Source organism: Podarcis melisellensis (assembly GCF_964234715.1).
Source record: "Podarcis melisellensis genome assembly, chromosome: 7".
Classification (NCBI taxonomy): Eukaryota; Metazoa; Chordata; class Lepidosauria; order Squamata; family Lacertidae; genus Podarcis; species Podarcis melisellensis.
This window is the reverse complement of record NC_138539.1, coordinates 60,515,088-60,528,836: the sequence shown is the minus strand read 5'-3', so window position 1 is coordinate 60,528,836 and position 13,749 is coordinate 60,515,088. Positions and strand designations below refer to the sequence as shown.

The 13,749-nt window shown below is 42.5% G+C and overlaps 1 long non-coding RNA gene across 1 annotated transcript in view; it reads right to left on the bottom strand.

Moving 5' to 3' along the window:
* Positions 1–808: 808 nt before the first annotated feature.
* Positions 809–13,749, bottom strand: part of LOC309374474 — a 31,270-nt gene continuing 18,329 nt past the window's right edge. Inside the window, exons 2-4 of the long non-coding RNA XR_014170595.1 lie at positions 5,257–5,543; positions 2,280–2,353; positions 809–1,469 (exon numbers count right to left, since the gene is read on the bottom strand). This is a non-coding gene — a long non-coding RNA (uncharacterized lncRNA). The remainder of the gene's footprint in view (positions 1,470–2,279; positions 2,354–5,256; positions 5,544–13,749) is intronic.

Below are 13,749 nucleotides of genomic sequence, written 5' to 3'. Positions count from 1 at the left end.
TCAAACCCAGATCCTGCAAATAGCTCAGCAGTTGTTTGACTCAGGTTCAAATATTGTTTCAGGATATAAACATGTAAAACCTGGTAAAATTCACCTGAGACATGAAGTTTCCCAAGATGTGTGTCAGATTCACATCTGAGCTAAGATTTTCCAAATGACAAAGGGCCTTATCCACTGCTGCAGCTCTGCTGGTGCAGCAGGCATAAATGTGTGCAGTGGGGCTTTCTGTTCTCCTTCTATGCTCCCTTGCCCCCTGACTCTTCAAATCAGATCCAGAGGATTTGGGGACCCCCTGGGGCAAATTTTGGGGGTGCACAGTGAGAGTTGATGAAATGGTAATAATGTTCCGGTGAATGCCCACTGGTCCCACACTGGACACAGCTCATAATTTCAACTCTTGTCTGCTCTTTTTCCACTGTCTTTTTGCATAAACGTAACATTTTATTAGGGACGCGGGTGGCGCTGTGGGTAAAACCTCAGCGCCTAGGACTTGCCGATCGCAAGGTCGGCGGTTCGAATCCCCGCGGCGGGGTGCGCTCCTGTCATTCAGTCCCAGCGCCTGCCAACCTAGCAGTTTGAAAGCACCCCTGGGTGCAAGCAGATAAATAGGGACCGCTTACCAGCGGGAAGGTAAACGGCGTTCCGTGTGCTGCGCTGGCTCGCCAGATACAGCTTGTCACGCTGGCCACGTGACCCGGAAGTGTCTGCAGACAGCATTGGCTCCCGGCCTATAGAGTGAGATAAGCACACAACCCTAGAGTCTGGCAAGACTGGCCCGAACGGGCAGGGGTACCTTTACCTTTAACATTTTATTACCCCAAGGCCTGTAGCCAAATATTTTGAAGCAGCAAAATATCTGTAAGGATCTTTGATTTATTTTTATTTTTTTAAAAAGAAAATGTAGTTTACATCCCACTGTGACTGAAGAAGAAACTTTTTATTATGTCTCACTCGGGCACCTCCTGAGTGCTTTCAAAAACAAAAACCTATGGGTTTTGCCCGCAAACAGTCTTGCAAAGGAGTTATTACAAAGAGGAGAGGAAAGAGAACAAAAGGCATTCAATACAACTTCGAGACACTCAGCTTGCTCAATGACATGAACTCAGGCCAGAAAAATTAAATAGCATGCTCATCACGTTGTTCTCAAGCCAGCTAGAAAAAGAAAAAGAAAAAGGCATGCCACAGCCACCAATTTGGTCCTAAGCCAGGAAAATACTCACCCGAGTCAGGAAAATAGCTGCTTATACCTTTCATGCAGCTGCTGCTCAATGGTTCTCAGCGCAGATGAGATTAGGATGCTGTTGCTATGTGTCTAGCACCTGGATACAAAGCAGGGGATGAAGGGTGGCTGGCTTTGGCAGTCAGCAAGCCTGGAATCCCCCCTCCCACCCTGCTTTGGAATTGAAGAGCTTTTAAGTTCTCTCAGCCACAAGGGACTCTCTTTCCAGAAGCAGCTCCGTCCTGTGTGGCTAGAAGAAAAAATTAAATGACTCAGCAAGACATGTGAATGTATTTACATGTCTTGTACATATTGTGGTGGGCTTTCTCACCCGCCACTCTGAGGAAGAGAATCCTGGACTTAGAAAGGCCTTTCTCCCCTGAACCAACTTAGGCCTTAGGTTCTTTCCATATTGCCCTTTGCCCATTTGCTCCTCAGAATGGGACAGTTTGCAGGTCTATGTAATCAGTGCACCGCCTTTGTGTTTGGATCATTCAGACATTCTCCCAGCAGTGTGGGGGCTGCTGACAGATAAATTGCTTCTACACAACGGGCAGAATTTCATTGAATCACAGAGATGAAAAGAACCTTGTAAGCCATCTAATATCCTGCTCAGTGTAACACAGTGCTGGAGCATCCCCAACAGATGACCATACAGCCTCTGCTTGAAGGCCTTGTCTGTGTACACACCATACATTTCAAGCACATGACTTCCCCCAAAGAATTCTGGGAACTGTAGTTTATTGAGCACATTGGGAATTGTATCAACTCTTTGGGGGAAGTCATGTGCTTGAAATGTATAGTGTGCACATAGCCCCCCAATGAGAAGAGGACCCAGCACCCCTCTAGGTGATTAGTTCCATTGTTGTGCTTCTCTTTCCATCAAGACATGTCATCTAATGCAACTCTACACTTCCTGTGACTTCATTGCATTAGAATAAATCCTGCCCTGTGGGGCAGCAGAGAACAAGTCTTTTCCCTCCTCTGTGTGACAGACTTCCAGGCATTTGAAGAGTGCTGTCATGGACAACTCACTCAGCTCTTTCCAGGCCAAACCTACCCAATTCCTTTAAACTTTCATCATTGGATTTGTTTTCCTTTCCATCACGACTTGAGAGTTAAAGTTGCAATTACCTAGAAATAAATGCAACAATCAGAGCAATCAAAGGGTATTATCTAATTGGTGCACAAGGGCCAAAGAATCAATATTGTACTGCAAACAGCAAAACTAGGATCAGAAAAAGAGACATTCAGGTACTGTATGTTTCAAATATTATTCTTCCCTTTCAGCAGCATAACTTTGTACACAAAACAGGTGTACTTGCCATATGGTATGTATGCTGTTAGGCACTTTTTCCTGGATCTCACTTTAAACAAAGTCAGTTTCTAGCAGTAATAGTTATTAAAGAAATCATGTAAACATGACTGAAGAGTTGAGCTACAACAAATAATTCTGAAAAGACTGCACAGTACTTGCATATTGCCTATAAGAAGTCGCTTAGGCTCTAGTTTCAAGCAATGTAGAGGTCAGTATGGTTTTATTTTTAAAAAAAATCATCCCAGATTAATATTCTCTCTGTTTAATTGGCTTACTGGCCTAATGGATTGTGGGGATGCTGTGGATGTAATTTATCTTGATTTCAGCAAAGCATTTGTGAATTTTCCCCATTATATTTTGGTTGGCAAGCTGGCTAAATGAGGCCTAGACGTTAATACTCTCAGCAGATATGCACCTGATTGGAAAACCACACTAAAAGGGCATTCAAAAATGGTTCATCATCAGACTGGAAAGAGGTTTCGAGTAGGTGTCACAGACCTCTGATCTAGGCCCAATACTCTTCTTCAACATTTTTAAATCAATCATTCTTATATGTGTGGCAGCACCTTCACTGTGGAACTGAACTGTCTGCCTATTGACATCATGAAGGCATCTTCATTGTATTCTTTCTGGCACCTGCTAAAAACAGTTTTGTTTATACAAGCCTATCAAGATGTGTAGAATGTGTTCTGTTTTACTGTTAATTTTGAATTACAGTGGTACTTCAGGTTAAGTACTTAATTTGTTCCGGAGGTCCGTTCTTAACCTGAAACTGTACTTAACCTGAAGCACCACTTTAGCTAATGGGGCCTCCTGCTGCCACCGAGCCGCCGGAGCCCAATTTCTGTTCTCATCCTGAAGCAAAGTTCTTAACCTGAAACACTATTTCTGGGTTAGCGGAGTCTGTAACCTGAAGCGTATGTAACCTGAAGTGTATGTAACCTGAGGTACCACTGTATTTAAAGTTGTTTTATAATTTTATTGTTTCATTCTCTTCATAAGCTGTTTTGGGATTTTTCAGAATAATTATCAAGCTATGTATAAATTTAATGAAATAAAAAATAAATAAATGAAGGAGTGGAGGAGATCCTTATTGAGTTCATAGATGACACAATACCAGGAGGGATAACTAGCACCATGGAAGATAAGAATAAAAATGAAAACGACCTTGATTGAATGGAAGACTTGACCTGCAGTGACCAAAATAAAGTTCTACACTAAAATGGGTGGCAGGTGAGAGGAATCACGTTTGTAGGTACAGGTTGGGGGATACTTCTCTTGGTAGTAATACTTGTGTAAAGAGCAACAGGATTTAGTTAAACATAAGCTGTACGTGAGTCAGCTTCATTTATAGAACTGTAGCTTCCAAGTCGTAAGAAACATTTCCTCTTTATTCTGCATCAGTCAGACCTCATATGGAGTTCTATGTCCAGTTTTGAGCGCCACTTTTAAGAACAATGCAGACGACAGCTCGAGAGGATGACAACAAGATGGCGTTAGAAAAGAAAGTTTGAAGTAACCATGTATGTTTTGCCTGGAGAAGACATAATAGCACTTATCAAATGCTGTTAAGAAAATCTTGTTAATGGAGCAAAACATACCATGGAGCCCTGTTCAGACTGCTCCAAAACTGGCATGAAGAATATTCACTACCCAATGGACCACATTTCACCCCTGCCTAAACGGTGACAGAAAAGGCTCTTTCAAAACCACATTTGAGCAAAAGTTGGCTGGACACTTTTGTTCACAGGTGGATCAGGGACTGATTCAAGTGGGAGCAACTCTGACTTGGATTGCAGAAAGGCAGATGATCTGTGGAAGTGTTTTATGAGATGAGGGGGCAGGGACACCCCCCCTACACAGACATATAGATTGGATTATTTATTGCATCCTTGTGGTGGAATAAGCATGTCTGTAATCTTAAATCCTATAATGGTTTAAGCCCTTCAAACCGCTGATGCTGTTGCCTATTCACCAGTGGTATGCGATCACGTGGAAATCTCTGTAGAAGTTGTTGTGCATGTATTATGGTCAAATGACTAAAATAATATCAGTGGTGAAATGCCAGCTGCTGTCAAAAGAGTGTAATGCATCTGAGGCGTTAAAAGTATATTGCATGTTTTAAAACATTGCAGAGATTTGTGTTGTGTGCCTGAATGATAAAAGAAAAACAATTGCAAGGTCTTGAGCTGTAAAGCTTTTGTATATTGTGAGCTTTAGAGCTTGGAGAGTTGGTGGAAGTATTTTCCCTCACCCAAAGCACTGGAGTTTTATAGCTGTCACTAAAATCCAAGAGAAAGTATTAGGGAAATACAAAAAGCTGAGTTGTTTTTCATATTATTCATGTAGATGACATCTGAAAGTCGAATGAACTGCTGTCTCCTTGAAAGCTGTCAGTCAGACTGACAAGAAAATCCCACAGCACTTAGGGCCTGTCAGTCTCTTCTTCCAAGGATAGACGGGTATCAGAGCATATACGAGGCCTGTGTTTACATAATGTGAAAACGTTTAATGGTGAAAGTAAACATCAATGTACATATAGAAGTTGATTATGATTCTAACAGATCCTTGATCTGCTGTAAGCATTTGCCACAGAAACCCCAAATATACAGGCAGCACTTTTTTTCACTCAGAACTCTCTGGAACTCAGTTATGGCACCTCTCAAGTGCGTGCCATTGCCATTATAAGAGAACAAGGGAGGTGTTTGTGGTCTGTTACCTTAATGTTACCAATGTTTGTTGTTTCAACCAAAAGGATCAGGACTTGCATGAGCAGAATGCTATCCAGTTTGGGCGTTGTGCCATGGCGCCTGGAATGTGTGGCTGGTGTCTCCTGGTTGTTGTTTTTTTGCCTCAGATGTCGTATAGGCCTCTGTTTTAGCATTTTTAGTAATTTCTAAGAATCTCTAGCTGTTTGGGGTATCTTTTGGAGGAAGGTAGCCCATGGGGTTGTAGGTGGAATATCTCTCAGATTTAGGTTGAAATCACCTTCCAAGATTGCTTCCCCTGCATAGAAGGAGAGGATTTTTGTTAGTGTTTTCTGGATGAATTCTAATTGCTTTGAGTTTGGGGCATATATGGAGCCAATTGTCAGTTTAGTTTTGCCAGCTCTAGCCCATGGATTAAAAGCCAAACATGAATTTGCACGGAGCTTTTGGCCTTGTATGTTGTACAGCAATGCTTCCGGTTTATAAAGGATTTTCACTCTAAATAACTGCTAATAAGTGTACTAAACCAGAAATCCAGCATGGACTTGTACAGTCTAAAGATACCAATTGGCCTGTCTTGATAGGTTCAACTGTCCACATGCTGACATGAAACTTATTCAAGGCTGGGAGTAAACTGAGGGCATCACACTGTTGGCTGCTAGACAATTAGTTACATCTTCCCAGTTGCTCACTAGTACAATGCAAAAGCAATAAAGGATGTTTGTACATCATTTTCCATGTCCCTTCTCTCCTTTTTATGAATAAACTTTTTGTTGCAATGCATTGCTGTAATATTTTCCTTTATTGTTAATGGCCACATTTGCATGTAACACTAAACCATGGATTAGCACTGTGGGCACAAGCAGGAAGGAGTCACCATAGATCTTTGGCTCCTGCATGCCCTCCTCATCCTCCCATGCAGCAGGGTTTAGTTTCAGTTCCCACAAAAACTGGTTTGTTACATGCAAACCAGCAATTGTGGCTGCACAAGGAGGAGGAGATGGGGGGTGGTATGGAAGCTTGAGCCTTGTGGCAGCTCCTTCCTATGCATGCATGTAATGCTAAAACTTGGTTTAGTATTAAGTACAAATGTAGCCATTTTGTGGCTGATGACCGTCCCATTAGGTAGCCAGCGAACTGTGAGAGACACACCACAATGGGTAAGCCGAGAAAAAACCCAGGGAGATTGTAGCAAAACACAGACGCTACAGTAAGCACTCAGGAGCAAGCGCACCATGAATGATTCCTAGGCTTGTCACATCCAGAGTAAGTTATCAAAAAGCCTTGACATGAATTCCTTCAAAAGGCAAGCTCTCAAGTTTCTAATGGCACTTAAATTAACAGTAAAAAAAAAATGTTAACAGAATATTATTATACTTTGAAATAGAAGAAAATCAAATATTTGACATCAGAATAAAGAAACCATTGAGGAAGAAAGGTGCTGGGTAAATTTATCCACGTCTTTTCACAGCTTTTATACAATTACCACGGTGTCCCCTAATGAACTAAAACCAAGCAAGGCCAGAAAGTGACTTCTGGACTGCTTTTCAAAAACAATGAGCTTTTCAAATCACTGAGATGTACTTATACTAATGTTCCATTTTCAAAATGAGAGATGCCAGCCTGAATCAGGCATTCCTAGAAATCACATCTTCTGACCAAGGGGTCCTCACTCCATTTCACACAAATCCCAGATGTGTAATCTCATAAATATGCAAACTGGGTATTACATCTGCAGCAGTGAGGGAAGCACGTTTTATACGTGCTCAGAGCAGCCACTTTATCTCACACATTCCAGGACTGGACTCAGACATTCACAACAAGTTCTGGTATCTGGCCTTGGCCAGATATTGGAATGGGGGGGAGGAACCACTGCATCATGGCAGATGCTTAATGGAATTGTCTTCATTGTTATGAACCACAGTTATGATCTGCAGGAACATGATCCAGAAACCTTTCTGAAGTAGGTCTGATTCATATCAGTGGCTGGATATGAGCTATGCAGGCCACCTTGAAAAATGTACACATGAAATTCATTAAACAATATTTCTCATGGCCTAAGTCCTAGTGTCAAGACTGAACACTGGCTACCTATGCCTCACGTTAAGCCAGAGCTTATAAGGCCCTGAGTAAGCCTGACCTTTCAAGGGTTTGATTCCGCTCTACCAACAGAAAGCTTCTGGGTATATTGAGTAAATGAGCTATGAAGAATCCCAAGAGTTAGTGATAAGCCATTTCGTGTGCTGTGTTCCTGATAGCTCCAGGGAAAGTGCAAGCACTTGACCACACTCTAAATTTAGTCGCTGGGGCAGGACATTTCAGATCCTTCATGCTCTGTGTTGCAGGCATTGAGAATTATGGACAGTCATTTATTAGCATATTATTTATTACTATCATATATAGCAGGGATGGAGACCATCAGGCCTAGCTGCCAAATGTGGCCCTCTAGGCATCTCTGTCTGGCCCCTGGAACCCTTCCCAGGTTACCCCTGCCTTCCTCAGATCACGCTGCTACTTCACATCCCAAGCCTGGCTGGAATGTGTCATTGAACTCTGGTGATGCTTTTGAATGGAGGATAGAGGCATATGAATGTGTGCAGAGACTTGCCTAGTGTATTAAAAATGTTTGTTTCATTTGTTGCCCTGCCCACTTTTCCCTTAGACTGAAAACATTTCCCCACCTTTGATATATACTGATAGTGAGCTCTCTGATGCTGGTCTTGATACAGTGTTACCTTGAGTGCTGGCCTTGATTTAGTCAAAATGGCATTATCAAATACAGCGTTCAGAAAAAGAGAACGGTCATTTGAGCCACCCCTTCTATTTGTGCGGCTTCTGAAGCCTTATTCTGACCCCTTTCCCAGCAACAATACTTTTAATCAGTTATTCTAGAGCAGGGGTGAACAAACTTTTTACTTTTGGGGCCTGCATTCCTTTGGCGGTAACCTTCCAAGAGGCTCAAGGCAGAAATTAGTAGTGTTGGAATGAAAGGTAGGTGGGGTTGGAGCCACCCTCCTTTCTCTCTCTCTCCCCCCCCCCTTTTCTTCTTGTTTTTCTCCCTCCAGGTCACCTGCCTGGAATTAGACTTAAGGATCACATGTGCCCAGGTTGCACATCCCTGCTCTAGTCTAGAGTAACTGTGAAGTCAAGAGGACCATTTTGGTGCAAGTGGTTTTAGGCGTGTGATTAGCCTGGTTAGTGCTGTGACAAGAACTGAGATCTGGGATTAAACGTGCCATCTTCATTACTACCTGACATTCATGATAAGAAGCAAATATTAACCACGACTAATTTAGACCATCCACAGAATCAGCTGAAAGAGTGAGCACATGCCAACACCCTTCTCCAGAAGAGTTCTTCATTACCTATGAAAATCACAGGATGTTACTGCTACCCTGTATGATTTTTTTTATTTAAAAAACTGATTTCTAATTAACGTGGTTTGAATTTTATAGACTTCTGTGAGACCATGAAGGGTAATCTAATGCATTTTGCCAGGTAGTGAAATTGTGCAAAGTTTAATTTTTTAAAAAGCAGAAGTATCTGTCCTTAGTGTTTGAATTAGAAAATGGTGAGCAGTTAGGGGGTGTTAATAGAGGAGGAGGAAGTGGCAGGAAAAATGGTACTTGAAAGGCTCCACTCTCATGAAACAGCCCAGACATACCCAGACCAGTCCTACTCCCATCCTTCTACCCGCATTAAAGGGGAGACCCTCTCCTAACCCAGAAGGAGTGAGGTGGACTCTATGGCAGGGTGTGCTAAAGCACATCAGCTTTATCATTAGCCTGCTCCAGTGTGCATCAGCACAAACCATCATTCCACTGCTAAACGTTGCGCTACATGATTTTGATTTCCATGTATCATTTTTGTTGCCAACAAATAATCTTTTTTTGAAAACCCTATAATCTGTACAAAATGCAGCTTCACCACACTGACCCAACCTCCATCTGATGATTGAGTTGGGAAGGGTGAAATGCAAGCAAGGCCATCCCACACAGATGGCATTCTATTAATATACACGAGTGATCCCAAGGAGGCATCTTCTTTTAAAAGTGAAATGCTGCAATCTTGCCGTTGCATCAAAGGGCTCTTGCCATTTGAGCTTTTGGAGGATCCAAGCTGTTAATTAGGAATTCCAGCTGCCAGTTCTATCTCATGGCATATTGTTGTGTTCTTGTATTCTAGACTCTTGCTTGCATACACTCTGGGCCAATAAAGTTTGGAAAAGTCTTAGCATTTAAGGATTGAGGATTTGCTTTTTTTGACATATGCAGCCATGCCTTGGTTTAACAAAGAGCACGATAGAAGTTTGAGTTTTGGCTGTGACTTCTTCTCTGGGTTGTGACATGCCTCAGTAGGGGGGGAGGGAATGTGTGACATGACTAACTTCGCTGAGAAGGATGCCACATGTCTCGAAATGCTGTAGCTTAATCTCACATTTTTTATAAATTCAGTTTCCATTCTGTTGTATGTGTGGTTTCAAACTTTGTGTTATGTAGAAGTTTAACAAGAAAGTACATTTTATGTTCAGCTTGTTTTGCTTTGCTTTACATTTAGTCTTGTATGCTACAAGGCAAAGGCTCTTTGGGGGGTTTCAAGATATGCTTCTCCCTGTTTATTTCCTTTGTCAATACACATGGCACATCCCAAATTAATCCCATGCAGACACTTGACTCTCACACTGCTAGTTTTTGCTAATTCTTAGTTAGCAAATAGGACACACTCACTGAGGATTACCTCTTCGCTCTTCCTGCTGAAACCTATAACCTTCTCCCAAAGAAATATTACTTTGTAAGATGTTCTTGCTACTTAAGGATGAGGTTAGGGCATTGATATCTTTGCCAGGTTGTATCAGTCATAGTGTTCCAGCTATGTGGACTCTGGTTGGGAACTGACCCTCTGGAGCCTCCTGTCTACCTTTATCAAAGCTGACACTCAGTAAATTACAAGCCTGTGCCAAGAGGCAAGGGACAAACACATGAGAGGCTGTTGTTAACCAGGCACAAGTCCCAGCTTGCTCTGGGAAGCTTGAGGGGTGGGGAGGAAGCCAATGAACTGCCTGGGTGGACAAAGGCAAATCAAACGGTAGGCCACATCACTGCCCAAGGATCTGTGCCATATGTCAGGAAATACTGACGCATAATCTGAGAGCCTTTGGGTTTGTGTGTGGCTGCCCCATGTGGTGAGCCACTGAATTTGGACTTGGGAGTTTAGTATCGTTAGGCACTGGACTAACCCTGCCATTCCAGGTTGACTATTAGATCTTCTCAGACAGAAAAGAGTATAAGAGTGTTTCCTGCTTTTGTTAAACCTTAGCAGAGGAGCAAGGTTTTCTTGAGCCCTGGTTCATTCCTATATCCTTTGGCTGAATCATGGCTTCTTCCTCAACCCTGCCTCTTGGTATTACTTTGGTCCTGACTTGATTATTGGTTTGCTCCATGTCTGCTGGCTCATCTCAGACTGCCGCCCAATGGCCAACCCTGGCATCCTGATAGCTTACCACATTGGGCAGCAACATGCAAATCTGAAGCATCCTCAGTCCTGACCAAAAGAGCTCGGTCTTTATACTCCTTCGTCTTATGACATTAGTCAGGGCTGCTTTCCAAGGTATGCAGGCTACTCACCCTGTGAACAATGAAACATGAGGAGGATTTGTACCCGTGCCTGGTCACAAAATCCCAGGAACAGGATTTTCAAAAGGGCACTCACATAGCCATTTATGGGATCATTCTCCCGAATGCAAGTTGTTATGTGGAAAGAGTCCTTAGCAGCTGAGGGAGAGCATTTTTCCATTCCTCTGCTTTTGTGCTCAGGATTCCAAATAGCAGTGCAGGAACTTGTTCTTGGAATGCAGCATAAAATCTGTATCAACTGAATGTGGGTAAGACGAACAAGATCTATGTGTGTATCTTAAACTCTTGAAGAATAGTGAATAGCACTTGGATGCTATTGTTTTCTCTGCTGGTGGTTTTATTCTGATGTTGTTTTAACTTTTCCTTCTTTTGTATTTTTATTTCCAATGGTCCAATGCCCAGAAACCATATTGTTAATGGGTGGTATAAAAATGCTGAAAGTAAGGAAATAAATATCCTTACTCAGATATTTATCCTTACACAATGGCCCTAAATTAAGCAATACTGCAGTTGACAGTGCTTGGTGCCTGAATGCCCTTTACAGAAGATTAGTACAAAAAAATTAACTGCCCATCATGTCTACAACATAAGCTAGTGAACTTTGTACTTTCTGCTTGGACCTACCATACTTAGTAGGGATGCTGTGATGTTCAATCGAGAGGTGTCATTTCTCTATAAGGTGGGTCTGGCTTTTCAGTTAAACATTTTCTTGTTAAGAGGAATCTCAGGCATGTTGTGATGCTGTATGGTTGCAGTCATTGACATTTGTCAGCCACTATGCTTTGTATATTTTGTCCTGAGTGGATGCCTTTTTGGATAGGCTGTGTTGAGCTCAGTGGTCACCCAATGTCATGTGTCCTGCCTCTCAGCTTGCTATTCTTCCATATGTGGGACTGCACAGAGATTGTGAAGAAGAAAAACCGGTTCCTTACTGTGGTCCTTCAAGCAGTGATCCATATAGTCACACAACTCACCCTCCTTCCCTGTTGAGGAGGCCATTATGACTAGCTTTCGCTTGAGTGCTTTCTTATATAGCTGCTAAAATGATCTTTTAGGAACTGGGCGGGAAGGTGAATGCCACAGCTTTTGCGCATGTGTCGTGAGGGATGGGAGCAGACTTCCCACCAAAACTTTTAAACACCCCACTCTAGAAGTTTCCACACTTTGCACAGGTGCACAAACACACACACTTATAGAACCATATCAACAGCCACTCAAAGAACCACAGTTATGGGTGAGCAACCTGCTTTGATTGCTAAGATAAAAAGATGATGAAATAGTTCTTGGTTCTTTTGAATGAAATATGAATATGAAGAACTGGATAAATGTTACACATTCCTGTTTCTTCCTACCCAGGTGCAGGATCAAGTTATGAAGTCTACTAGTTGTGGTGTGGTGCTTTAATATGAACTGTTGCTTTTGTATATGTTTTGTTAGCTGTTCTGGATATCCTTTTTAGGGCTGAAGGTGCTGGATATAAATAAATTTAAAAATAAATAAAATGTAGTGGCACCCATCCATCATCTGCCATGATTATAGTGTTTCTGAAGTGCACAATGTTCACAGTCTCTGATGCAGCTGTTTGGTATACAGAGGATGTCTGTCTCAAAGGTGGAGTGATGCAATGCCTGGCTGTTCTTCAGCTTGCCTAGGATAAACCTGTAACGGCTATTCACAAAGAGCATTAATTGTACTGAGGTACAGCCACTTGCTCAAGTTGGAATGTTGATCACCTACATGCCGCAAATGTACAAATGCACTCTGGTAAGAAATAATATCTTCTAACACAAGCTGCCTAAACATCTGTGGCAGTGCTAAAGAAAACATGGGAATAAATGGTGGGGCTGGGGTGGAGAACCTGGAGATGAATATTTCAGCAAAAACGTGGGAAGAAAGGCAACACAACTTGCTCTCAGCCTTCTGTACTGCATTCCATAAATTAGCACAGTATAAATTTATATAGGTTTACACCATATAGAATTAAGCTAAATAAATATTCAGTTCTTAGTTTTGTGTAGTAGGCATAAGTAAGTGGTAAATATGTTTGTTCAAGTTTTATGAACTACCAGAGAACTATTTTTTTTTTAAAAAAAATAGTAAATTCATTTCAGTAGTCTGGAAGAAGGCTAAAACTCTGCGTCTTTGGAGGTTGGTTGTGATTTCAGTGTAGCAAACAGATTATAAACACACACACACTGGAGATTTTTGAAGTGATTAAAATGTGAGGATTGCTAGAGAATTGTCTGTCTGAAGTAGGAAAACCTCATTACAGAAAGACTTTTATGAGAATCTTGGGTGAGAGAAGTTCTAGACTGAGATAGTGATAGTGGCTGGTATAAGGAACAAGACACAAAGCCCTGACAGTTCAAGTGATGAAGATGGAGAAAATGTTCTGACTGGTCTTCTCAGGGTTCATCTATGGATGTTGGCAATAAGGTATAGAGCAGCAGAATTAGTCTGCCCATTGTGATGCCCTTGTGGAGTTAGCTGCATCTCTCTCTCACCCACCCACCCAATTTCCTTGTCCCGTGGGAAGGGCCCCGGCAAAGGCAGTCAGTCAATGCATCAATTGTCAGGGAACTGCCATCAGTGCCGGAGGGAGAGAGCAAGCTCCAGAGGGATTCCAGAGAGCGTTCCGGGATGGGGAGAGGCAGCCCAGCTTCTGGGGAAGAGAATCAGCATAGCACCAGTGGAGAAGGGGGGCAGATGGGGAATCGGCGAGGTGGACCCATGACTCCTTGCCGGGGACCAGCGGGGAGAGTAAGGGTCCTCCGCTGCCTACGCCCTCCTTGCGCAGAAGGCTTCCGCGCAGGGAGAGTAGGAGGAGACTAGGCGTCAAAGAGCTGCTTTGCTGGAAGAAGTTTAAGAAAC